Raw genomic sequence first — 26857 nt, forward strand, 5'->3', positions numbered from 1 at the left:
TTCTCTTTTCTAACCAATGCAAGGTGAAGATAACGAACAGTGATCAATCTCATAACTCCTACAAGTAATATAAGGTTATTTCTTTCAACAGATATTGGTTTCAATCCACCAATTACCTTTTTAAAGAAAACGTATTTGTCTGTTTAGGATTTTTATTCGAGGTAAGTATAGAATTTCAGTTCTGTTCTTAAAGGCCTGTTACTTTCACCTTTTTGCCGGGAGAGCTCATTCTAAATGTTAAACGTTTGTAGTTTGACGAGACATCATTGACATAAATCAATCTCGGTACTCTAGTTTCCTTCTAAAAGGTGAATGCCATTTTTGATCTTCAGGCCACAGAAGTGAAGGTTAAGAGCTAAACTAGGCAAAGTAAGATAATATCTGGTCAATATCTTTAAAACCCTTTTGTTTGATAAACATCAAACGTGATAACTCTTGTATATTGCTAGATAGGTAGATGTACCAACTGATGTTTGAAGTCACAAGGTCAAAGGTCAGACTGGACAAAGTAAGTATATTTTCTGATCAATATGTCGAGAAGCCTTTGCACAGAAGACATCGAACGAAATTGGTATACTGGTAATACTGATAAGTAAATTACCCCTATTCATTTTTGGAGGTCACAATATTAAAGGTCAAGATAGTCTGAACATAAAAAAATATCACTCGCTCAATATCTTTGGAGATATTTGATTTGGTACATAAGTGACCCTAAAGTAATAATGCAAGGTGAAGATAACGAACAGTGATCAATCTCATAACTCCTATGAATGATCCGCAAGTCACAGGGACAAAGTTCACAACTCACATGACTGGTTACCTGGAAATATCTACTCAGTATCGTGGAAGATCAAGCTTAGCATTGCGATTGTCTTTGACCAGTACATAACCTACATATTTCACTATCGTTATATGCATCATATATTTAATTTCACAGGGACATGACCATGTTTCTATATGATTTCTTGTACATGGTTCGTTCAGCATATATATCATTTGATCTTATGAGATACCAGTGATTTAGTAATGAAGAACAACCACGCGCTGTTTGTTAAGCAGTTATTGACACACTGTTTTGTCTTTGCTTTTGACTAGGATTACTCCGTTTAACTGATCAAGACATATGCCTTAAGGTGGTGTGACGGGCTGGCTAGGGGTGTTTACTTCTGCTAGGCACCTGATCGCACTTCTAATATGTCCAGGAGTCCATGTTTGCCCAACTTTTATTTTGTATTCCTTATAGGAATTCTGGGATTAGTCACTGTTTGTTATCTTCACTTTTCACATGCACTTTGTATTGTGCGATGTACGTTCCAAAATTCACACATTGTCAGATAATCTTGAGTTACAAGGCATGAGTCTACAGACATTACCTGTCCATTGTCTTGAACAGTTTACAGGGTATTTTTTATTGTTACCAAGACTTACGTAACTGAATACTAAAACTATAATCTTATCCTGTTCTGGAAACGTTTGTATTGTCTAAAACTGGAGTTGATGGTGATTGATAAGCAGTAGGTGGAAAGAAATTTTGGATTTGAATTGAGCACATGTTCTTTGTTGTTTTTCCTTTCAGTATAGCATGAGACTATTGGCGATGTTTTACCATTTATTTCTGAAACTGTGTTTCGCCTCCTCGATATGAAGAATTCTTGTATGATATCCGGTTTAACTGTTATGTTGTATTACATGTAGTTAGCTCATGGTCAGTGTTAAATCACTTAACTAGTAATCCAAGAATTCCATACACTGATTGATTGTTGTTGTAAGTGCCACAACCAAGAACTATCAAACTGTTTTTAAGTCTTTATAAGATCTGGCGCAGGTTTTACTAAACTTCTACGAAAAATACTGACTTTAGAATTCTGTATGTAACGAACATCGATCAATCTCACAACTTCTATAAGCAATACAAAATAGACAGTTGGACAAACACGGACCCCTGGACACACAATATATCCCATAGGCTGTCGTAAAGTCACGATATTCCACCGTAGCTTAAGTGAAGAAGTTTGATAGGACGAATATTTATCTTTAAATCTACGATCAAATCTTGAATTTAAGAAGTTTATTAAACTCCCAACCAATTCCTTCTTCTTCTTTTTTTTTATAACTACTGTTGAAATAAATAAATGGTGCTTTTGAACGGAATACATCTAGTAGTAGAAATTTTATGTACTTATCAAGTTTCCACTTTGATATTCATTTTTTTTTCAGTGGATGTGAATACGTGCGGTGTTTTTATTTTGTATGGTGGTAGTTGATACGGGTATTGCGATCTCGGGAACACCACATGAACCATGCATTAATGACTAAGTATGTAAATTATGTATTTCAAAGACGGTGATAGTGATACAAAATTATGGGTGTTAAATAGAAACATTTTACGTTGATTCACTTTCCTATATACTGTTGTAATTGGTAAATGATTACATTTCACGTTGATTCACTTTCCTGTATACTGTTGGAATTGGTAAATGATTACATTTTACGTTGATTTACTTTCCTGTATACTGTTGTAATTGGTAAATGATTACATTTCACTTGTACAACACAATTGTCTGGGGATCATTTCACTGCGTTGGTTATCTTTATCTTGCCGCCAATTTCATCCACATGTCATCCCAAAAACAAATGTACTCCTTGTATGAGATATAAAGAATCAGAATGCTGGAAACTTTTACGATACCCGATTTTTAACGAAAACGTAGCCGATTGTATTTCGCAACAAAGAACACAATCCATTTATGAATGACATTGATCAGATTTATTCGTAAAAAAAAAAATCATAAAACAATAGATTCATATCTCTGATATAGATTGTGCTAGTAGTAACCATGGCGACTTCACAATTTATGGGGATGATTTTATGCTATTTTCCCTCGTAGCGTATTGGACTTTTTGTTTTAATTCGCAGTAAATGAAATAAGTTCGCTGAAAAGATTATTTTTATGTACCTCTGATTAATATTTTTGTGCATCTACATATGGTGCATCATTATTAAAACAATAATACAAGAATTCACCGAATTGCGAAATTTTGGTAGACCATTATAGAGTCCTAGTGTAGGATATCAAATATGTCAAGATACAATTTACGCAAAAAGTGTATATAATGTATTTAAATGCAACAATTTAAGAACAGATCAATTTGCATAGTTTAATTTACATTCAATTCAATGTACGAAACATTTTTTTTTTCTTTTTATATAGAACGCGCACATTCTTTCTTTCCTTAAAACAATTTCTTTCTTAACATCATGAAAAATATCCAGACACAGAAAAGACATACTCAGAACTCCAATTCATATCTAATTATACAGTTCTATTTGATTGAAAATACTGTTTGAGAGCGATTGTACGTATTAAAATATATAAGATAGGACTGCAAAGAATTTACAATATTCCGTCAACCTTCGGTATTATATGATAAATGTACCAAGCAATAATAAGGAATTCAAAACGCTGAGCACTAGCATAAGAAAGATAAGTCTAAACATGGTAATAATTCAAACGTTTGTTGGACAGATGGTAAGTCACATCCTCGTCACATATTTGCATATATTCCATCCTCGGACAGAAACAGCGACACCAGGTGATAAGATAAAATAAATAACTGAATAAATGTTTATTAGGTATATACATACATAGAAATATACTTACATAAATGTACTCTACACTACAAGAAAAAATTATAATTGATATACTTAGCTACTAACTAACCAGTCACTAAGGCTGAAATAGAAAGTTAGTAGTTTTTCCAGAAATATCATTATTCCCAAATCAAATGATACCCTGTTTAATACAAAATTCCAAATCATTATGCATCCATTGGGATACACAGTTAATGCGTAATTTATACAGGACGCACTCCAAAATAAATCACTGATATTACATGTACATGTGCTGAATAAACAACATAAAACTACACTGTACCTATTCTCAGAATGAATCACAGCAAGGTTAAGTGTTTTGTTTTCTTGAACTGCAAACGAGGTGTGGTGTCGGGCTTTATATTTTTCTGACACACAACTTGTAAAAATGTTTTCTGTTTTTATCCAAATAATTATAGACAACAAGATACACAGCAACCAAATTCTAAATGCTTAATATATACCTTTTATCAGGGAGACCAAATGCATTATATAGCAAATCGTTAAGGACAGGGATTTAGCACCACCACCGCCCTTAAAATTTTCAAATTTAAGGTAAATCGTGGTCCCTTGATTAGAAAAATGTAAAGAAAAAAAAAGAGGCAATAATTTCTTTCACTCGCAATGAATGACAAAATCTTTTAATTTATTGAATTACTTTTATTGGGAAAATATACATTTTTTTTCAAAAACCCTTAACATTTGCGTTATTTCATTGATTTCTATCAAAAATGACAGAAAATGGTAAATATGACTACGTAGGAGACATAATTTAAGCTCTATAAAATCTGTAGAATCCAAGAGCTTCCACGGGCTTCGTACCCTGGGCCTCACTGGACCCACTGAGGGCCTCAATGTGCCCCCATCCCTGCCTCATAAAGTTGCGCCCCCAAACCGCACATTCCTGGATTCGCCCCTATGTGATATGGATTTATATTATTGCTGGGATAATCGTGGTTGTGTTTTTCACAACAAGTTATATGAGTTATATACTTTCTAAAAATTATAAAATCACTGATCGGATTAAAATGTAGTCCATTTTACTATCTATTTATTTAATCACGGAGTCGGACAGTAAAATCTCCTTTAAAAAAAAAATATTTATGATCACGTGACGTTCCAAACACAATTTACAAAAGAAAGAAAGAAAAAACCGCTAGGCAATAAAATGGTATTTTAAAAAAAATCATCAAGGTTTTAGTATCTAATGCTGTTTTGATAATTACAATATTTCTGGTACCAATTTCTGCATGAAACATATGAATTTGGCTGCTCTTACATTTCATTGATTTCCAGTTTTGTCTAACCAGCTTTGTGATGACAATTAAAACTGACCGCTGTATGTCAACTTCTCCATCCATACAATGTTATGCTAGAACAATTAAAACTGACCGCTGTATGTCAACTTGTCCATCCATACAATGCTATGTTAGGACAATTAAAACTGACCGCTGTATGTCAACTTGTCCATCCATACAATGCTATGTTAGGACAATTAAAAATATGAAATGTAAGTTTGAACTGATGAATTGAATCCACCCCCCCCCCCCCCAACACACACACACTTTATTAAAGATTTTAAGCTTTGGATTTAGTTAAACTCGTTGTTTTGAGTTTTATTTTAGGGTTAAATATGTTTACTTTACCAAACCTTTGCAGCTACCCCCACCCCCTAGATAGAATGTCCTATCGTTAAAATAATAATTTGTCCTACGGACCCAGTGGTGAAGACGTGTCCCGAGACACAGTTAGATTATTCTAAGTACTGTGGAATCATTAGAATTTGTGGTGGATCAATTTTTGTGGAATTCGTGGGTACCCCTCAACCATGAATTTACATCCTCAACGAATAAAAAATCATAATTACATTCCAGAGTTATCTTTCTTACAAATACATCAATCTATGAAATTACGTCGCCATGAACCCGTAAAAATTCAGCAATCCACGAAAAATTGGTCCCCGCGAATTTAAATGATTCTACAGTACCCCATATCCTATCGCCATGGTGAGTATTCCCCAATGCGGGACCTTTCCAACTTTGTGTTAGGACGTTTGAGTACAAAGGAAGCAGATTGGAGTAGTCGGGTCAGGTATGAACAATAAATTTTATTAGAAATTCTATATCCGATTATCACACGCAGACTTCTTTATTTTTGTACGAACTCCTTCATCATCGACGCATGTCAGTCGGTCGGTACAAGTAAATGCTATATTTCACATGCACGTGTAACGGTGTAAGGAGTGAAGTTTTAATGGGAAGATTGTTTCTATATTTAGATATATAGTCAAAATTATCGATTATGTTATAGATTGACATCGTAGTGTCACTAAACAGAAGGGAACCCGCGCTCTAGTGTGCCCACTTTCTTTAATCCGTTGTTATAAAGATATATGATTATGAGATAAAAGCCAATCGAATGCCATGAGCTGCAGCAAGAGTTATCTCTCTTTCCACGTAAATATTTTTATTAAAACATAAATTTTCAATGATAAATTACATGTCAGATGACTTTTTCAATTATGATTGATTTAGGAAAATTACATGTCAAGTGTTGTTTACAATCATGATTGATTTAGGAAACTCTTCCTCCCTTATCTTATCTTCGCCGCATGTATACCTTTATCTCGCAATCCCGCACTTAACGAAATTAAATGGGAATTGACGTGTCCCTTCATAAAGTGAAAATTGTTGATTTCATTAATATTATAACAATGGGTGTAAGACAAAAAATTCAGAAAAATGAGCAATTTGACAGATTTATTTGTAGCGAAGACACAGATTCAGGGACTATACTACGGACAACCACTGTTTACCAGGTTTCCACAGCGGGAAAACTCCCAAATGAGGTAAACCGCGGGCGAACTGCCAGCTACCTGTCCCTAGATCGTGTTACCAGCTGTTGAAAAATTGAATCGGATTTTTGTACCGTGAACAAATTTCAGTTTTATTCATTTTGATTATTTTATTTGATGATTTCAATCTATTGTTGATATATTTATCAAGATTACTGATGGTAAGGGAAATAATCATTTTAATGTAGCGCGGGGGGAGGGGGGGGGGTAGTTATAAATTGCGTCGTATACTAATCTTGGCTTAGAATCGGCTCGGTTGAACATTTGGACTGACACCTTCAACAAATCTCGGAGTAGTCCTTCTTAATCCATGTCTTGAAATTTACTTTCAGCTGCGGCCGGTTCTAGCAATTAATGTGCACTTATGTGACACTGCTGTAAGTGAGATGACAATTAAACTAATTCTATCAAAATTAATGCTGCATTACTTTCCGTCTAAATATGTAAACTCCATAAAATAAACTATCACTAAATTTTCCGTTCAAATGGTGACTTCCATGGAGCAATATTTCTTCTACTGAAATTGAAAAGTTCCTATGGTGGTTTTTTTAAATTAGCGATATACATGTAGGTATGTGGAGGTACTATGTATCAGTAATTTGATAAATTAGATCTTAGCTGAGATTACGTACATGTAGTATACACGAGTAACGTCAGTATGTCAAATAATGTAGAGATTTAAAAAAAAGAATTGTATTTTTGTGAGAGAGAGAGACAGAGAGAGAGAGAGACACAGAGGGAGAGAGAGAGAGAACGAAAGAGAGGGTAAAACGTGTAAAGTGAGGGAAAATTTCAACCAATGGACAGAAGTTGTGGGGACAGATTTAAACTATGAGGACCAAGAAAAACATCCTCACTAAATAGGTTTCATCGTTCAGAGAGAGAGAGAGAGAGAGAGAGAGAGAGAGAGAGATCAAGTCAAAGGCTAATATTTTTTGAAGTGCATAAACAAAAATAGAATTGGATCTCGCTGTCCTTCAGTAGATGTAGGTGTATAAAGTGAAGAACTCGTTGATTTCTCGGAAACTTCTGATAATAAAACGGTCTTGTACATTTCATGTTGGCTTGTAAAACTCCAAACATGGTTAAAACAAAGCCAGATTATACATATGTAGCTAGGACGATTGTCTGGTGTATTCCTGTTGTGGACCCGGAGTACGATCGCTGAGAGTACATAATTTTTTTTATATTTTAGTGTTTCAGTTTCTTTATTTCCGTGAATACCATGTACATATTCCAAAACGGTTTTTGAAATCTTTGACCCGCGAGTTCTTAGTGTCAGGCCCGGTTTTTAGGATCCAAACACCCGGCGTGTTGATCAGACAGAGAATATACGGAATCAGACGGCGACGTACAAAGTGTACCCTGAAATTCCTAAAACAGAAACCCGTGACATTCACAAAGTCCATTGTAATTTACAACGCACGGAATACTGGACAGAAATTTTAAAAGTATATCAAGGCCATCTACAGAATATATTTCATGCAGAAACAAAAGAACGCACCTTTTAAACATTCTAATATCAATGCCATTCAACTGCTGTTCAGTGTTTCACGAGCTGCTGCAAGAGTTATCTCTCTTTCAACGTAAACATTTTTATTCACAATCGTGAATAATTTAGGAAAATTTTTACTCTTAACGCATATTTTACCTTATCTTCGCCTTCCCTCACTCTATATACCGTTACCTCAAAATCCCGCACTTAAACGCATATATACCGTTACATCAAACTAATATTATGATCGGTGATATGACATTTTTAAAAACGGTTTCTATGCGAGATTTGTGTATTCCATTGAAATATATAAACTCTGAAGTTACATATTTGATCAAAAATACGTCCGAAATACCCAAGGAATTGAACATTTGAAAATACAAGAAGGGGGTTACCGGAAGTTCTGTCCACAAGCACCTGTGCTTAAAAGCACTGTAGCGCCTCCATCCAGCAGCGAATGCAATGTTACTATTACGTCATAGTTCACTTGATAGAAGTTTCCTAAACATTCACATCAAAAACTCTCATCTTCTATTGTAGACTCACCATCAACCTCCTGACTTTTAACTACCCCATGTCCTGACTTTTAACTGCCCCGGGTCCCGACTTTTAACTACCCCAGCTCCTGACTTTTAACTACCCCTGGTCCTGACTTTTAACTACCACGGGGTGCTGACTTTTAACTGCCCCTGGTCCTGACGTTTAACTACCCCTGGTCCTGACTTTAAACTACCCCGGATCCTGATTTATAACTACCACGGCTCCGGACTTTTAATTACCACGGGTCCTGATTTTTAACTACCCCGGATCCTGACTTTTAACTACCTCGGGTCCTCACTTTTAACTGTCCCGGGTCCTGACTTTTAACTACCCCGGGTCCTAACTTTTAACTGCCCCGGGTCCTGAGTTTTAACAACCCCGGAACCTGACGTTTAACTACTCCTAGTCCTGACTTTTAACTACCCCGGTTCCTGACTTTTAACTACCCCAGGTCCTGACTTTTAACTACCGCAGGTCCTGACTTTTAACTACCCCGAGTCCTGACTTTTAACAACCCCGGATCCTGACGTTCAACTACCCCTGGTCCTGACTTTTAACTACCGCAGGTCCTGACTTTTAACTACCCCGGCTCCTGACTTTTAACTACCCCGTCTCCTGACTTTTAACTACCGCAGGTCCTGACTTTTAACTACCGCAGATCCTGACTTTTAACTACCCCGGCTCCTGACTTTTAATTACCGCAGGTCCTGACTTTTAACTACCGCAGATCCTGACTTTTAACTACCGCAGATCCTGACTTTTAACTACCCCTCGTCCTGGCTTTTAACTACCCCGGCTCCTGACTTTTAACTACCCCGGATCCTGACTTTTAACTACCCCTGGTCCTGACTTTTAACTACCCCGGCTCCTGACTTTTACCTACCCCGGCTCCTGACTTTTAACTACCCCAGGTCCTGACTTTTAACTACTGCAGATCCTGACTTTTAAGTACCGCGGGTTCTGACTTTTAACTGCCCCTGGTCCTTATGCTTAACTACCCCTGGTCTTGACGTTTAACTACCCTGGATCCTGACTTTTAACTACCCCGGCTCCTGACTTTTAACTACCGCGGGTTCTAACTTTTAACTACCCCGGCTCCTGACTTTTAACTACCCCTGGTACTGATTTTTAATTACCACGGGTCCTGACTTTTAACTACCCCGGGTCCTGACTTTTAACTACCGCGGGTTCTCACTTTTAACTACCCGGTTCCTGACTTTTAACTACCCCGGCTCCTGACTTTTAACTACCCTTGGTCCTGGCTTTTAATTACCACGGGTCCTGAATTTTAACTACCCCGGCTCCTGACTTTTAACTACCGCAGGTCCTGACTTTTAACTACCGCAGATCCTGACTTTTAACTACCCCGGCTCCTGACTTTTAATTACCGCAGGTCCTGACTTTTAACTACCGCAGATCCTGACTTTTAACTACCGCAGATCCTGACTTTTAACTACCCCTCGTCCTGGCTTTTAACTACCCCGGCTCCTGACTTTTAACTACCCCTCGTCCTGCCTTTTAACTACCCCAGCTCCTGACTTTTAACTACCTTGGGTCCTGACTTTTAACAACCCCGGATCCTGACGTTTAACTGCCCCAGCTCCTGACGTTTAACTACCTCGGGTCCTGACTTTCAACTACCCTGGATCCTGACTTTTAACTACCCCGGATCCTTACTTTTGATTACCCCTCGTCCTGGCTTTTAACTACCCCGGGTCCTGACTTTTAACAACCCCAAGTCCTGACGTTTAAATGCCCCTGGTCCTGACATTTAACTACCGCAGATCCTGACTTTTAACTACCCCGGCTCCTGACTTTTAACTACCGCAGGTCCTGACTTTTAACTACCGCAAATCCTGAATTTTAACTACTCCGGCTCCTGACTTTTAACTACCGCAGATCCTGACTTTTAACTACCCCGAGTCCTGGCTTTTAACTACCCCAGCTCCTCACTTTTAACTACCTCGGGTCCTGACTTTTAACAAACCCGGGTCCTTACGTTTAACTTCCCCAGCGCCTGACGTTTAACTACCTCGGGTCCTGACTTTCAACTACCCCTGGTCCTGACTTTCAACTACCCCAGATCCTGACTTTTAACTACCCCGGCTCCTGACTTTTAACTACCGCGGGTTCTGACTTTTAACTACGCCAGGTCCTGACTTTTAACTACCCCGGCTCCCGACTTTTAACTACCCCTGGTACTGACTTTTAATTACCACGGGTCCTGACTTTTAACTACCCTGGATACTGACTTTTAACTACACCGGCTCCTGACTTTTAACTACTCCGGCTCCTGAATTTTAACTACCGCAGGTCCTGACTTTTAACTACCGCAGATCCTGACTTTTAACTACCCCGGATCCTGACTTTTAACTACGCCTCGTCCTGGCTTTTAACTACCCCGGCTCCTGACTTTTAACAACCCCGAGTCCTGACGTTTAAATGCCCCTGGTCCTGACATTTAACTACCGCAGATCCTGACTTATAACTACCCCGGCTCCTGACTTTTAACTACCGCAGGTCCTGACTTTTAACTACCGCAGATCCTGACTTTTAACTACCCCGGATCCTGACTTTTAACTACCCCTCGTCCTGGCTTTTAACTACCCTGGCTCCTGACTTTTAACAACCCCGAGTCCTGACGTTTAAATGTCCCGGGTCCTGACATTTAACAACCCTGGGTCCTGACGTTTAAGTACCCCGGCTCCTGACTTTTAACTACTGTGGGTCCTGACTTTTAACTACTGCTGGTCCTGACTTTTAACTACCCCTGGTCCTGACTTTTACCTAACACGGCTCCTGACTTTTAACTACCGCGGATCCTGACTTTTAACTACCCCTAGTCCTGACTTTTAACTACCCAGGGTCCAGACTTTTCTTTACCACGGGTCCTGACTTTTAACTACCAGTTGTCCTGACTTTTAACTGCCCCGACTCCTGACTTTTAACTACCCCGGGTCCTGTCTTTTAACTGCCCCGGGTCCTGACTTTGAACAACACCGGGTCCTGGCGTTTAAGTACCCCGGCTCCTGACTTTTAACTAGCGTGGGTCCTGATTTTAACTAATCCTGGTCCTGACTTTTAACTACACCTGGTCCTGACTTTTAACTACCGCGGGTCCTGACTTTTAACTACCGCAGGTCCTGACTTTTAACTACTGTGGGTCCTTACTTTTAACTACCACATGTCTTGCCTTTTAACTACTCCAGATCCTGGCTTTTAACTACCCCTGGTCCTGACTTTTAACGACCACGGGTCATGACTTTTAACTACCCCTAGTCCTGACTTTTAACTACCCAGGGTCCTGACTTTTAACAACCACGGGTCCTGACTTTTAACTACCCCGGATCCTGACTTTTAACTGCCCCGGGTCCTGACTTTTAACTACCCCGGGTCCTGACTTTTAACTGCCCCGGGTCCTGACTTTGAACAACCCCGGGTCCTGACGTTTAAGTACCCTGGGTCCTGACTTTTAGCTACCGTGGGTCCTGATTTTAACTGCTCCTGGTCCTGACTTTTAACTACACCTGGTCCTGACTTTTAACTTCCGCGGGTCCTGACTTTTAACTACCGTAGGTCCTGACTTTTAACTACTGTGGGTCCTGACTTTTAACTACCCCGGTTCCTGACTTTTAACTACCCCGGGTCCTGACTTTCAACTAACACGGATCCTGACTTTTAACTACCCCGACTCCTGACATTTAACTACTACAGGTCCTGCCTTTTAACTACGGCAGATTCTGATTTTTAAGTACCGCGGGTTCTGACCTTTAAATGCCCTCGGTCGTGACTTTTAACTGCCCTAGGTCCGAATTTTTAACAACCCCGGGTCCTGACGTTTGACTGCCACTGGTCCTGACTTTTAACAACCCCGGCTCCTGACTTTTAACTACCGCAGATCTTGACTTTTAACTACCCCGGCTCCTGACTTTTAACTACCGCAGGTCCTGACTTTTAACTACCCCGTCTCCTGACTTTTAACTACCGCAGGTCCTGACCTTTAACTACCGCAGATCCTGATTTTTAACTACCCCGAGTTCTGGCTTTTAACTACCCCAGCTCCTGACTTTTAACTACCTCGGGTCCTGACTTTTAACAACCCCGGATCCTGATGTTTAACTGCCCCAGCTCCTGACGTTTAACTACCTCGGGTCCTGACTTTCAACTACCCTGGATCCTGACATTTAACTACCCCGGATCCTGACTTTTAACTACCCCTCGTCCTGGCTTTTAACTACCCTGGCTCCTGAGTTTTAACTACCCCGGGTCCTGACTTTTAACAACCCCGAGTCCTGACGTTTAAATGCCCCTTGTCCTGACATTTAAATACCGCAGATCCTGACTTTTAACTACCCCGGCTCCTGACTTTTAACTACCGCAGGTCCTGACTTTTAACTACCGCAGATCCTGACTTTTAACTACCCCGTCTCCTGACTTTTAACTACCGCAGGTCCTGACTTTTAACTATCGCAGATCCTGACTTTTAACTACCCCGAGTCCTGGCTTTTAACTACCCCAGCTCCTGACTTTTAACTACCTCGGGTCCTGACTTTTAACAAACCCGGGTCCTGACATTTAACTGCCCCAGCTCCTGACGTTTAATCACCTCGGGTCCTGACTTTTAACTGTCCCAGGTCCTGACTTTTAACTACCCCGGGTCCTCAATTTTAACTGCCCCGGGTCCTGACATTTAACAACCCCGGGTCCTGACGTTTAAGTTCCCCGGCTCCTGACTTTTAACTACTGTGGGTCCTGACTTTTAACTACTGCTGGTCCTGACTTTTAACTACCCCTGGTCCTGACTTTTAGCTAACACGGCTCCTGACTTTTAACTACCGCGGATCCTGACTTTTAACTACCCCTAGTCCTGACTTTTAACTACCCAGGGTCCAGACTTTTCTCTACCACGGGTCCTGACTTTTAACTACCAGTTGTCCTGACTTTTAACTGCCCCGGGTCCTGACTTTTAACTACCCCGGGTCCTGTCTTTTAACTGCCCCGGGTCCTGACTTTGAACAACACCGGGTCCTGGTGTTTAAGTACCCCGGCTCCTGACTTTTAACTAGCGTGGGTCCTGATTTTAACTAATCCTGGTCCTGACTTTTAACTCCACCTGGTCCTGACTTTTAACTACCGCGGGTCCTGACTTTTAACTACCGCAGGTCCTGACTTTTAACTACTGTGGGTCCTGACTTTTAACTACCACAGGTCTTGCCTTTTAACTACTCCGGATCCTGACTTTTAACTACTGCTAGTCCTGACTTTTAACTACCACAGGTCTTGCCTTTTAACTACTCCGGATCCTGGCTTTTAACTACCCCTGGTCCTGACTTTTAACGACCACGGGTCCTGACTTTTAACTACCCCTAGTCCTGACTTTTAACTACCCAGGGTCCTGACTTTTAACAACCACGGGTCCTGACTTTTAACTACCCCGGATCCTGACTTTTAACTGCCCCGGGTCCTGACTTTGAACAACCCCGGGTCCTGACGTTTAAGTAACCCGGGTCCTGACTTTTAGCTACCGTGGGTCCTGATTTTAACTGCTCCTGGTCCTGACTTTTAACTACACCTGGTTCTGACTTTTAACTTCCGTGGATCCTGACTTTTAACAACCGTAGGTCCTGACTTTAACTACTGTGGGTCCTGACTTTTAACTACCCCGGTTCCTGACTTTTAACTACCCCGGGTCCTGACTTTCAACTAACACGGATCCTGACTTTTAACTACCACGAGTCCTGACTTTTAACTACCCCGGGTCCTGACTTTTAACTACCGCGGGTACTGACTTTTAACTACCCCTGGTTCTCACTTTTTAGTGTCCCAGGTCCTGACTTTTAACTACCCTGGGTCCTCAATTTTAACTGCCCCGGGTCCTGAGTTTTAACAACCCCGGGTCCTGACGTTTAAGTACCCCTCGTCCTGACTTTTAACTACCTTGGATCCTGACTTTTAACTACCCCGGGTCCTGACTTTTAACTACCGCGGGTCCTGACTTTTAACTACCACAGGTCCTGACTTTTAACTACCCCGGATCCTGGGTTTTAACTACCTCGGGTCCTGACTTTTAAGAAACCCGGGTCCTGACATTTAATTGCCCCAGCTCCTGACGTTTAACCACCTCGGGTTCTGACTTTTAACTACCCCTGGTTCTGACTTTCAACTACCCCGGATCCTGACTTTTAACTACCGCAGGTCCTGATTTTTAACTACCCCGGCTCCTGACTTTTAACTACCGCGGGTTCTGACTTTTAACTACGCCAGGTCCTGACTTTTAACTACCCCGGCTCCCGACTTTTAACTACACCTGGTACTGACTTTTAATTACCACGGGTCCTGACTTTTAACTACCCCGAATACTGACTTTTAACTACACCGGCTCCTGACTTTTAACTACTCCGGCTCCTGACTTTTAACTACCGCAGGTCCTGACTTTTAACTACCGCAGATCCTGACTTTTAACTACCCCGGATCCTGACTTTTAACTACCCCTCGTCCTGGCTTTTAACTACCCCGGCTCCTGACTTTTAACAACCCCGAGTCCTGACGTTTAAATGCCCCTGGCCCTGACATTTAACTACCGCAGATCCTGACTTTTAACTGTCCCGGGTCCTGATTTTTAACTATTCCGGGTCCTGAATTTTAACAACCTCGGGTCCTGACGTTTAACTGCCCCTGGTCCTGACTTTTAACTACCCCGGGTCTTGACTTTTGACAACCATGGGTCCTGACTTTTAACTACCACAGGTCCTGACTTTTAACTACCGCAGATCCTGACTTTTAACTACCCCGGCTCCTGAATTTTAACTACCCCGGGTCCTGACTTTTAACTACTCCGGGTCCTGACTTTTAACAACTACGGTTCCTGACTTTAACTACCACGAGTCCTGACTTTAACTATCCCGGGTCCAAACTTTTAACTACCGCAGGTCCTGACTTTTAACTACCCCTGGTCCTGACTTTTAACTGTCCCAGGTCCTGACTTTTAACTACCCCGGGTCCTCAATTTTAACTGTCCCGGGTCCTGACATTTAACAACCCCGGGTCCTAACGTTTAAGTACCCCGTCTCCTGACTTTTAACTACTGTGGGTCCTGACTTTTAACTACTGCTGGTCCTGACTTTTAACTACCCCTGGTCCTGACTTTTAGCTAACACGGCTCCTGACTTTTAACTACCGCGGATCCTGACTTTTAACTACTGCCAGTCCTGACTTTTAACTACCACAGGTCCTGCCTTTTAACTGCTCCGGATCCTGGCTTTTAACTACCCCTGGTCCTGACTTTTAACTACCACGGGTCCTGACTTTTAACTACCCCTAGTCCTGACTTTTAACTACCCAGGGTCTAGACTTTTCTCTACCACGGGTCCTGACTTTTAACTACCAGTTGTCCTGACTTTTAACTGCCCCAGGTCCTGACTTTTAACTACCCCGGGTCCTGTCTTTTAACTGCCCCGGGTCCTGACTTTGAACAACACCGGGTCCTGGCGTTTAAGTACCCCGGCTCCTGACTTTTAACTACTGTGGGTTCTGACTTTTAACTACTGCTGGTTCTGACTTTTAATTACCCCTGGTCCTGACTTTTAGCTAACACGGCTCCTGACTTTTAACTACCGCGGATCCTGACTTTTAACTACTGCGAGTCCTGACTTTTAACTACCACAGGTCCTGCCTTTTAACTGCTCCGGATCCTGGCTTTTAACTACCCCTGGTCCTGACTTTTAACTACCACGGGTCCTGACTTTTAACTACCCCTAGTCCTGACTTTTAATACCCAGGGTCCAGATTTTTCTCTACCACGGGTCCTGACTTTTAACTACCAGTTGTCCTGACTTTTAACTGCCCCGGGTCCTGACTTTTAACTACCCCGGGTCCTGTCTTTTAACTGCCCCGGGTCCTGACTTTGAACAACACCGGGTCCTGGCGTTTAAGTACCCCGGCTCCTGACTTTTAACTACTGTGGGTCCTCACTTTTAACTACCACAGGTCTTGCCTTTTAACTACTCCGGATCCTGGCTTTTAACTACCCCTGGCCCCGACTTTTAACTACCAGGGGTCATGACTTTTAACTACCCCTAGTCCTGACTTTTAACTACCCAGGGTCCTGACTTTTAACAACCACGGGTCCTGACTTTTAACTACCCCGGATCCTGACTTTTAACTGCCCCGGGTCCTTACTTTTAACTACCCCGGGTCCTGACTTTTAACTGCCCCGGGTCCTGACTTTGAACAACCCCGGGTCCTGACGTTTAAGTACCCCGGGTCCTGACTTTTAGCTACCGTCGGTCCTGATTTTAACTGCTCCTGGTCCTGACTTTTAACTACACCTGGTCCTGACTTTTAAATTCCGCGGGTCCTGACTTTTAACTACCGTAGGTCCTGACTTTTAACTACTGTGGGTCCTGACTTTTAACTACCCCGGTTCCTGACTTTTAACTACCCCGGGTCCTGACTTTCAACTAACACGGATCCTGACTTTTAACTACCACGAGTCCTGACTTTTAACTACCCCGGGTCCTGACTTTTAACTACTGTGGGTTCTGACTTTTAACTACCCATGGTTCTCACTTTTTAGTGTCCCAGGTCCTGACTTTTAACTACCCTGGGTCCTCAATTTTAACTGCCCTGGGTCCTGAGTTTTAACAACCCCGGGTCCTGACGTTTAAGTACCCCTCGTCCTGACTTTTAACTACCTTGGGTCCTGACGTTTAACTACCCCGGGTCCTGACTTTTAACTACCGCGGGTCCTGACTTTTAACTACCACAGGTCCTGACTTTTAACTACCCCGGATCCTGGCTTTTAACTACCCCGGATCCTGACTTTTAACTACCCTTGGTCCCGACTTTTAACCACCTTTTGTCCTAACTTTTAACTACTCCTGGTCCTGACTTTTTACTACCACGGGTCCTGACTTTTAACTACTTCGTGTCCAGACTTCTAACTACACCTGGTCCTGACTTTTAACTACTCCGGCTCCTGACTTTAACTACCACGGGTTCTAACTTTTAGCTACCTCAGGTCTTGAATTTTAACTACCCTGGGTCCTGACTTTTAACTACCTGCAGATACTCTTGCATACCACTACGATTAATCATGGACCTGATGTTGCTCAGATAAATATTTTAAACGGTGCATCTCTTATATTCTCACACACAAGTTTTATTCCATACTTCATGGGAGAGGGGATGGGGTAATTTGAAAATCTTAGATCTGCAGTACCTAGCTAGGAATACTTGCATATCAACACGATTAATCGCGGTTTTCTTCTAAACTTAAAAAAAGATTCTAAAATAGTTTACTATATATCTGCATGTGGCATTACTCCCAGGAACCATGAGTTACACAAACTTAAATCAACTTTATGTTAGAAACCTTTCATGTAAAAGTTCAACTTTTCTGACCCAGTGATTCTTGAGAACTCTATTTTCACCTTTTCCTGATTATGTTCCCTTTGGAAAGGGCGAATCATTCATTTGAACATACTTGGCTCCTCGTCACCCAAGGATGGTTGCCAAGTTCAATTGAAATTGTCTCAATGGTTTTGGAGTCGACGAAAATATGAAAGGTTTACAGACAGACAAATCAACGTGATGATGAGGTTACTTGAACTTTCAGGTTTACAGACGGACAGACAGACCATTCTTAGGTGAGCTAAACATACATCATTCATTATTCATCTTTTAATTCACTAGTTCAACAGAACCTAAACTATTCATGAAATAAAACTCCAACATGCAATATAGGATAAGTTCGCATGCGCAAGTGCAACAGAAGTTTAACCATACACATGAAAATGTGCATAAATATCTGGAGGTTCATTATTCCACTCAAATCAATCTACAACAGAAAAAAAATAGTACTACAAAATATGCAACGTATTTCTAGAAGAATGGCAGTAACATTTGATTAATTGAGACACTAAATCTGATTTGAAAGTGAATTTCACTGTTACACGAATAAGAACAGTGGATTAACATAGCAAATTTCAAGTTTTTATTTTTCTCATAGCATTCAAAAACAATATTCACAATTCATATAAGTATATTACATAATTTCTATAATAAGTACACGGAAGAGTATTGATAGTAAATTTCATGATACTTTGTAATACAACTGGAGATACAAAAATTACTGATAGTATATTTCATGATACTACAACTGAAGATACAAAACTTACTGATATTATATTTCCTGATACTTTGTATTACAACTGGAGATACAAAACTTACTGATTGTATGCAAGGTGAAGATAACGAACAGTGATCAATCTCATAACTCCTACAAGCAATACAAAATAGATAGTTGGGCAAACACGGATCCCTGGGCACACCAGAGGTGGGATCAGGTGCCTAGGAGGAGTAAGCATCCCCTGTTGACCGGTCACACCCGCCGTGAGCCCTATATCCTGATCATGTAAACGGAGTTATCCGCAGTCAAAATCAGTGTGCTAAGAACGGCTTAACAATCGGTATGAAACAAATCAGACAGCATTTGACCCAATGTGAGGTTGTATTGACGAACTAGATCGTTATAACGACCATAGAATTTGCGAAATGCTGACTTCAATCGAGACTGTTGAAATCCCTGTACCATCAACTTGTTTGTCAGTAGCTTACCTCGATTTAAAAACTGACTATACCCAGAACAAGCTCTTGCATATCGAATCAGTTGAGATATATAAACACCATATGCAGGTGATAATGGAATATTGCTAAACAAATATGGGAAGTTGACGATGGGGAAGCTGAAATCCTCCCGTTTGTCATACAGTTGAGTTGTCAGTTTGCCGTTAATGTCTACTTTCAATAAAATATCTAAGCATGAAGCAGAAGTGGACGACTCTGTGGTGTCCTTTATTTCGAGCTCACAGGGATATATCAAATCGACATATGAATGTAAGTTATCATTGTTAATAGACAAAACGTCATCGATATATCTGAAAGTCCAATTGAAGGTCACAGCGAGAGATTTTTTCTTCTCACGTAGAAGTTTTTGAATAAATTCTACTTCATATGAATTTAAAAACAGGTCAGCTAACAAAGGAGCAAAATTCGTGCCCATGGGAATTCCAACAGACTGTTTGAAGACCTGATCACCAAAGATCACGAAGATATTGTCAATGAGGAACTCTAGCATATTTTTTATTTCAACTTCAGAGTACTTGTGCGTGGAATCATTGTGGTGTTTAACAAAGTAAGTTTTTGAATGACTGATCACTAGATATGAATATTTCCGTTTTCCGTTTTTGTTGAAGAAGCAACGGTCTATGATGTCAAAAAGTCTAGTCTTTAATTTATCGTGAGGAATGGTCGTGTATAGTGTTGAAAAGTCATAGGTTTTAATGCTATTGATTTGGGGAAAATTCTATGATTTCAAGTTTACTAAAAGTTCTTTAGAATTTTTTTTAGAATCCACATTTGATTAACACCACTTCTGGCATATGTAGTCGCACAGTAAGTTTGAAGTTTCTCCTTCACAGCTGTTAACATTTTCTTGAGGAGCAAAGATAGGGGCTTGGCAGAGCATTTGCTGGATCCAGCAATGTATCTTTATTTGTAAGGGTTTTTATGTAGTTTAGGAATCCAGTATAGGTACGGTAACTCATATTCATTCGACCCATTGACTGGAATATTAAATGTGTCTAAAACTGAAGCATGGTTTTGAAGAATTTCATCTTTTGAAAGGGCAGTTGGAGTATAGGTATGATTACCAAAAGTGGAATTAATGGCAAGTTCGTTTAAAATACAGTTGTAATAATGAGCCTTACAAACAAAGACAATGTTGTTACTAGCATTGTCAGCTGGAACCAAAACATATTCCTCATGTAACCTATCTAATTCTTTTATCACTTCTGGTTTACTAAGCACAGAAGTATAGATGGTACGTACTTTTGTTTTCATGTGTCTAATGCGAGATTTTAATATCCCTCTTATGCTTTTAACCCATTCTGACAATGTATCAAGTTTTCCTTTTTCATATTTAGCCCATCGTCTGGAATAATCTTCGACAGAACTCATAATAGAGATGAAGTTCTGTCGCCAATTAAAAGACCGAAGTTCTCTGTATTTAGGACCTTTAAGAATAAGTGATTTGAGGTCCTCATTTTCAACTATATCAACATCACCAGTAATGACATGTCCAGCTGGACTATAGTTGAAAGAAGATGAAGAACAAGAACATGTTGGTGGAATACATATAAGATGGTCTATATCTAAGCACTGCAAAGTTTGTTTATAATTAAAAAGTTTGGATGCAATAGTAGAAGTATAGCTGTAGGAAATACAGGGTGTAGACTTGAACTTGAAATAAGTTGGAATACACGACTGAACCCTTTTATGACGAAGAATGTTGCTTATGTTGACGGCATCTATTCCTTTGTTTGTAAATTTGAGCTTAAGGAACTCACGGCATGATTTGGAAGGAATATCATCCATGGTCCGTGCTGGTTTATAGAGCCTGTGGTAGGCAACATCCATAATCATAGAGTTAAGTCTATATTCAGGTGTTGAAAAATCCAAGTATAGACTAGCCATAGCTTCTTCAAATAACGTGTGTAAAACTCTCAATGGAATAGAGTAAAGTTTTGTACGAATATGATGTGGACCTAATTGTCTGTTGACGTGAGGCAAAAGTGAATCAAACGTGACATCATTTATACTTGGTCTTTTATATGAACGATGTCCGTGACTGCATTTTCGTCTTTGGGTATTGGGAAAGAGTCCCATCACATTCACGTTATTTCCTTGTGGACTAGTCAAATTTCCCACATCATATACATTATCATTGCATCCATATGGAAATGCAGTGCCTAGGGTCCTGATCCAGTGATCTTCTCGTTGTCTACGAAAAGGGGTGCTTAATGTAGGATTGTTTGTGTGATGGTAATTTTTTTCTAAAATCCTTACCCTCATGGACAAGATGGAGTGGTCCCGTGCATTAAAATGCTTGTAAAGAAGTTGGTTACCACCATTATTAATTTGAAATATGTGCCCCGATATTCTTTTATTAAGTGAACCCTTGGTTTCTCCCACATAAATTAAGCCACACAGGTTACACTCAATGGCGTAGACAACGTTAGAAGATTTACAAGTCAGATTATCAAACATTTTGGTACAGAAACTACGTCCAGTTAGATTACTACTAAATGAATTTTTAGTGATCAGTATATCACAAGTTTTGCAATTTTTTGCAGAACATTTTGAGGTTGAACACATGGGGTCTGAAAAGGAATTATCAAATATATCTCTTAACCCTTTCTCTACCGGCACATTTTAGAGGTTTTTAAAGACTAAATGATAATATTTTTTACATCGAATAAAATCTGCATGTATCACGATTTGGGATAGGTATATGACATATAATTTTGTTAGGAATTGGACAGGGAATAATTTCTTATAAAGTTTGTCAAGGTATCCCATGACCTCAAAGAGATCTACGGGGTCAAAGGTCATATAAGTGCACATTTTTGCAATTTTTTCTCTCTGAACTATATATATTACGACCCCTCTCACTGGATTAGAGTCAAAAATAGGAAATTCTAAATGTATGAGCTGATGTGCCTTTGAAAATACTACAAAAGCATCACAATCAAATAAATCAATTTTATTGACAAACAAATATTCAGGTTAAAACCTACAGGGTCCAGCGAAAATACTGCAACTCTGAGGGAAAGTATGTGACCCCAGATACAAAAGTAGAATTGAATTGGTTCTTCATGGTACACAGTGTCTAAATCCCCTTGCATGGTACTCTGATGGGGGTGTGGATTTAGTCGAAATTAGAGAAAATCTAGGCAAGATGATAGCTCATAGCATACCAGTACCAGCATGTATGGAATACATGTAATTTATGGTCATAAGCTACTCAGTGTATATAAAATACATGCATTTGGATAAAAGAGAAATTTATATATGATTTTTCATTAGCCTGTCATAATCAGAGTTTGATTGATGTTACGTACATGTAACCCCCTCCCCTCCATTTCGGCCCAAACACACATTCCGTTTATATTTCTGTTACAATATGACGAAAATAATTCAAATTATGATAATAAATTTTATCATTACAATGACATAATATGTGTTTTCCTAGCAGATTGTGTTTTCTTTTCATAGAAAGATAATTTTTAATAAACATGGAAAAATCCTGGAAAATAGCCCTCTAACCAGCGGCCATGAATGCCCAGTCTGATTAAAACCACCCCCATCCCCCTATCCACCCCCTTCTTACACTCGAGCGTCAGGTAAGGAGAGAATCCTGGAAAAAGGGGGGTGTTAATCAGACGGATTAATGCCGGGCCAGGACAGATTAAATGATGTCAGCTCTTAATAAACAATTAGATGTTATTCACTTGGTTTAGAAATCATAAAATATAAATATTTTCTTTAATGAAACGAAAAATTATGGCATCAAATCGCGAATTTTTCATAACATGACAAAACTGCCAATTTTTTTCTAGTCGGCCTATGTGGCTACATCAACTTACATGTACATGTTTATACTGAATGCATGATCGTTTGGGTCATCCTGCAACAGGAGATCCAGGGCATCTTTTTCTGACATCAGGTCGTTTTAAAGATGTAAAATACAAGCATTCGCTGTGATAATCACAGTGAAGCTGTGTTGTTTTCGTTGAAACGGAAACACGTGTGTTCCCCGTGCACACTTTCAGAAAACCCCACAGGGCCCGCGATCCTGATCACGGAAAAATAAAAGTATAGGCCTATAGGCTATATGCGAACTTCTTTTTAGTTTTCTTTGTTTGGCAGGGGAAAAAATATTACTATTCCGAAAAAATGTAACGTTTAGATCTGAATTTGAGGTATTTTATATATCTTTTTTTTAAATTCTCAATAGGTGTTGAAGGTTGTGTAACTGTTATATATACCAATATTGGTTTTATGCTGGTGAGAAGGCTATTTTCCAGGATTTTTCCATGTTTATAAAAAATTATCTTTCTATGAAAAGAAAACACAATCTGTTAGGAAAACACATATTACGTCATTGTAATGATAGAATTTATTATCATAATTTGAATTATTTTCTTCATATTGTAACAGAAATATAAACGAAATGTGTGTATGGGCCGAAGTGGGGGACGGGGGGGGGGGGGGGTACGTAACATCAATCAAAGTCTGATTATGACAGGCTAATGAAAAATCATATAGATTTCTCTTTTATCCAAATACATGTATTTTATATACACTTAGTAGCCTTATGACCATAAATTACATGTGATCCATACATGCTGGTACTGGTATGCTATGAGCTATGATCTTGCCTAGATTTTCTCTAATTTCAACTAAATCCACACCCCTTCAGAATACCATGCAAGGGGATTTAGACACTGTGTACCATGAAGAACCAATTCAATTCTACTTTTATATCTGGGGTAATATACTTTCCCTCAGAGTTGCAGTGTTTTCACAGGACCAGAATTTCTTCAGTACTCCCCCCCCCCCACTTGTATATGCTAGGCATAATGCTGACACCTACATGATGCATATCTTTTTTTTTCATTACGCACTCTGCTACACTCGCAATGTATAATAAAATATTCCATTCATTTCTAACTCATCCCCTACCAATGTCACTTCAAATACAGGGCATCTGTATCTTTAAATTTGAGCTGCACTTAAGTGCGAAACTGTCCCTTGCTACCATGAAACATCAGGGGCGGATCCAGGAATTACGGTTACGGGGCGCGCCACTTTATGAGGCAGGGGGTCTGGGGACCACCTTGAGGTGGGGGCCCAGGGGGCAAAGCCCCCGGAAGCTCTTAGATTTTGCAGATTTTATAGGGCTTGAAATGTCTTCTATTTAAGTCATTTGTACTATTTTTTATCATTTTTAATATGGCGAAATTAGTAAAATGACGTAATTTTAAAGGTTTTTGGAAAAAATCAAGTTCTCCCAATTAAAAAATTCAATAAATCAAAAGATTTTGTCATTTATTTCCTCGGGAGTGGAAGAAAGTATTGCTTTTATTATCGTTTAGTACATTTTTCTAAACAAGATAGGCCAATACCACGATTTACCTTAAATTTGAAAATTTTAGGGGGGGGGGGGGGGCTGCGCCCCCACCCCCTTAAATCCGCCACTGAACATATTTTGCTTTAAAACATAAACCAACAATCCTTAATTGTAATTTCTTTTCATCTTTAAAAAGGGTATTGACATCACAATATCTAGTGGAAAGTTCCCAGGTATCGTCCGCTAGTGACAGTCTACTGGCAAAGCCAGACATGCATTGGTAGGATGCTGATTTGAAAAACACAGGGACACCTGATCCAAGAACTGTGCCATTTCATTCAGAGTGACAACCTGACATTCAGTTGGTATGACTCTTTGGGGTTGAATATAGGGTTAAATCTCTATACATTTGGTTAACATTCAAATAAATCCAGATGATACATTCACAAATGGAATCATGGCGTCATGATACACGGATATTCGTGTACCTTTTACTGTTTTTACTGCATTACTAGGTATCACATATATACAAAAAGAGACCAAAAAAACGGAAAATCATTATTCTTTTTCTAATTATAAGGTATGACAAGTTTTCTAAATGCTGACAAATAAGGTATGGTGGCCAATACTGATTTTATTTGCAATTTCCTTTCAGATATGGGACCCGATTATTCAGAGAACTGCAGATTTTATGAAGCTGTTTTTGACAGAAGATCTGGTTTTCTCCATCTGTGTTGCCACCAACCATTATGCTGAGATGGTCATATCTAGGGGGAAGGATTGTCATTATGCTTCCCAAGGAAGTTCGCAGCCTTTCACTGAAGAGGAACTGTACAGGTATTACTAGTTTTAAAGTACCGATATTGTGACAGTGATTTTCATTTGAAAACGAATAATAAAATGCATAATAAAACGATTATCTTTACCAAAATTAATCTTGCTGTGCGTCTAACACATTTATTAGATGTGTACTACAATTACCTCTGATAAAATATCATAAGTAATTAAATGTATACTTGCAATTTTCAGAGGGCCTTGACTATAAAAAATATTTACAGAGCCAATTGAGCATTCAAAAGCTCTGATTTAGGGCTAAGTATTAAGAAATTCTTTTTTTTCCAGATTTTTGGGCATTATCTTATACATGTCTGCTGTGAAGTTCCGTTCGATGGACAGATATTGGTCAATGCATGCCCCTATCGGAACAACCCAGTACAGTGTATCAAGAATGATGTCTAGAAATAGATTTTAAGAGGTTGAATATAAGAACATTTTTTGTTAAATATGATGCAAGTACATTTAAATCTAGTGATTGAAAGTAAGTACTCGTTGAACTTGGAGAGGAAAATCGGGTAGGTTTTTTTTTTATAACATTTGATAAGGTGCTGTTGCTTAGCAACCAAATATATTTGAATGCAAACAATTAAATTATTTTAGATTAATAATAAAGATCTTTGTTTTAATGTTGCAATATTTATTCTAATTAGTGGAACATAATGGTAAAACGTCATATTATTAGAAAATGATGGATATGTACAATGTATATAAAGTACAAAGTTTCCATTTTATGACCTTTGACCTTAATTCTCATCATCATATTTTTTTGTTAAAAACATTCTAAAATGATTAAGATTTATTTAAAGATTATATTTTTAAAATAATGTGACATTTATTAATCATCATTCAATGTACTTATGTTTAAATTGTGTCGAATGTATGCAGAAAGGCAAATTACGGTCAAAATTTTACTATGGGTGTTGTTACTTAGCAACCAAAATATTCGTTTGTCAATAAAATTGATTAATTTGATTGTGATGTGTTTGTAGTATTTTCAAAGGCACATCAGCTCATGCATTTAGAATTTCCTATTTTTGACTCTAATCTAGTGAGAGGGGTCGTAATATATATATTTCAGAGAGAGACAAAAATGCAAAAATGTGCACTTATATGACCTTTGACCCCGTATACCTCTTTGAGGTCATGGGATACCTTGACAAACTTTATACGAAATTATTCCCTGTCCAATTCCTAACAAAATTATATGTCATATGCCTATCCCAAATCGTGATACATGCAGATTTAAGTCGATGTAAAAATATTGTCATTTAGTCTTTAAAAACCTCTAAAATGTGCCGGTAGAGAAAGGGTTAAGGAGGAATAACACACCAGAGAAGTTTAAGGAGGAATAACACACCAGATAAATCTAAGGAGGAATAACACATCAGAGAAATTTAAGCAGGAATAACACATCAGAGAAATTTAAGCAGGAATAACACACCAGAGAAATTTAAGGAGGAATAACACACCAGAGAAATTTAATGAGGAATAACACACAGAGAAGTT

At 39.3% G+C, this 26857-nt stretch overlaps 1 long non-coding RNA gene across 3 annotated transcripts; it reads left to right on the forward strand.

The window, feature by feature from the left end:
- The first annotated feature begins 89 nt into the window (after nucleotides 1-89).
- Nucleotides 90-26323, forward strand: LOC130049977 (uncharacterized). Of its 3 annotated transcripts, XR_008798321.1 has the most exons (5): nucleotides 90-161; nucleotides 454-508; nucleotides 24711-24879; nucleotides 25170-25351; nucleotides 25637-26323. It is a non-coding gene; the product is annotated as an uncharacterized LOC130049977 (long non-coding RNA). The 3 variants fall into 3 exon arrangements; XR_008798323.1 differs by lacking the exons at nucleotides 90-161; nucleotides 454-508 and adding an exon at nucleotides 19493-19735; XR_008798322.1 differs by lacking the exons at nucleotides 90-161; nucleotides 454-508 and having other exon boundaries at nucleotides 23961-24879.
- The last annotated feature ends 534 nt before the right edge of the window (nucleotides 26324-26857 follow it).

Source organism: Ostrea edulis, chromosome 9 (assembly GCF_947568905.1).
Source record: "Ostrea edulis chromosome 9, xbOstEdul1.1, whole genome shotgun sequence".
Lineage (NCBI taxonomy): Eukaryota > Metazoa > Mollusca > Bivalvia > Ostreida > Ostreidae > Ostrea > Ostrea edulis.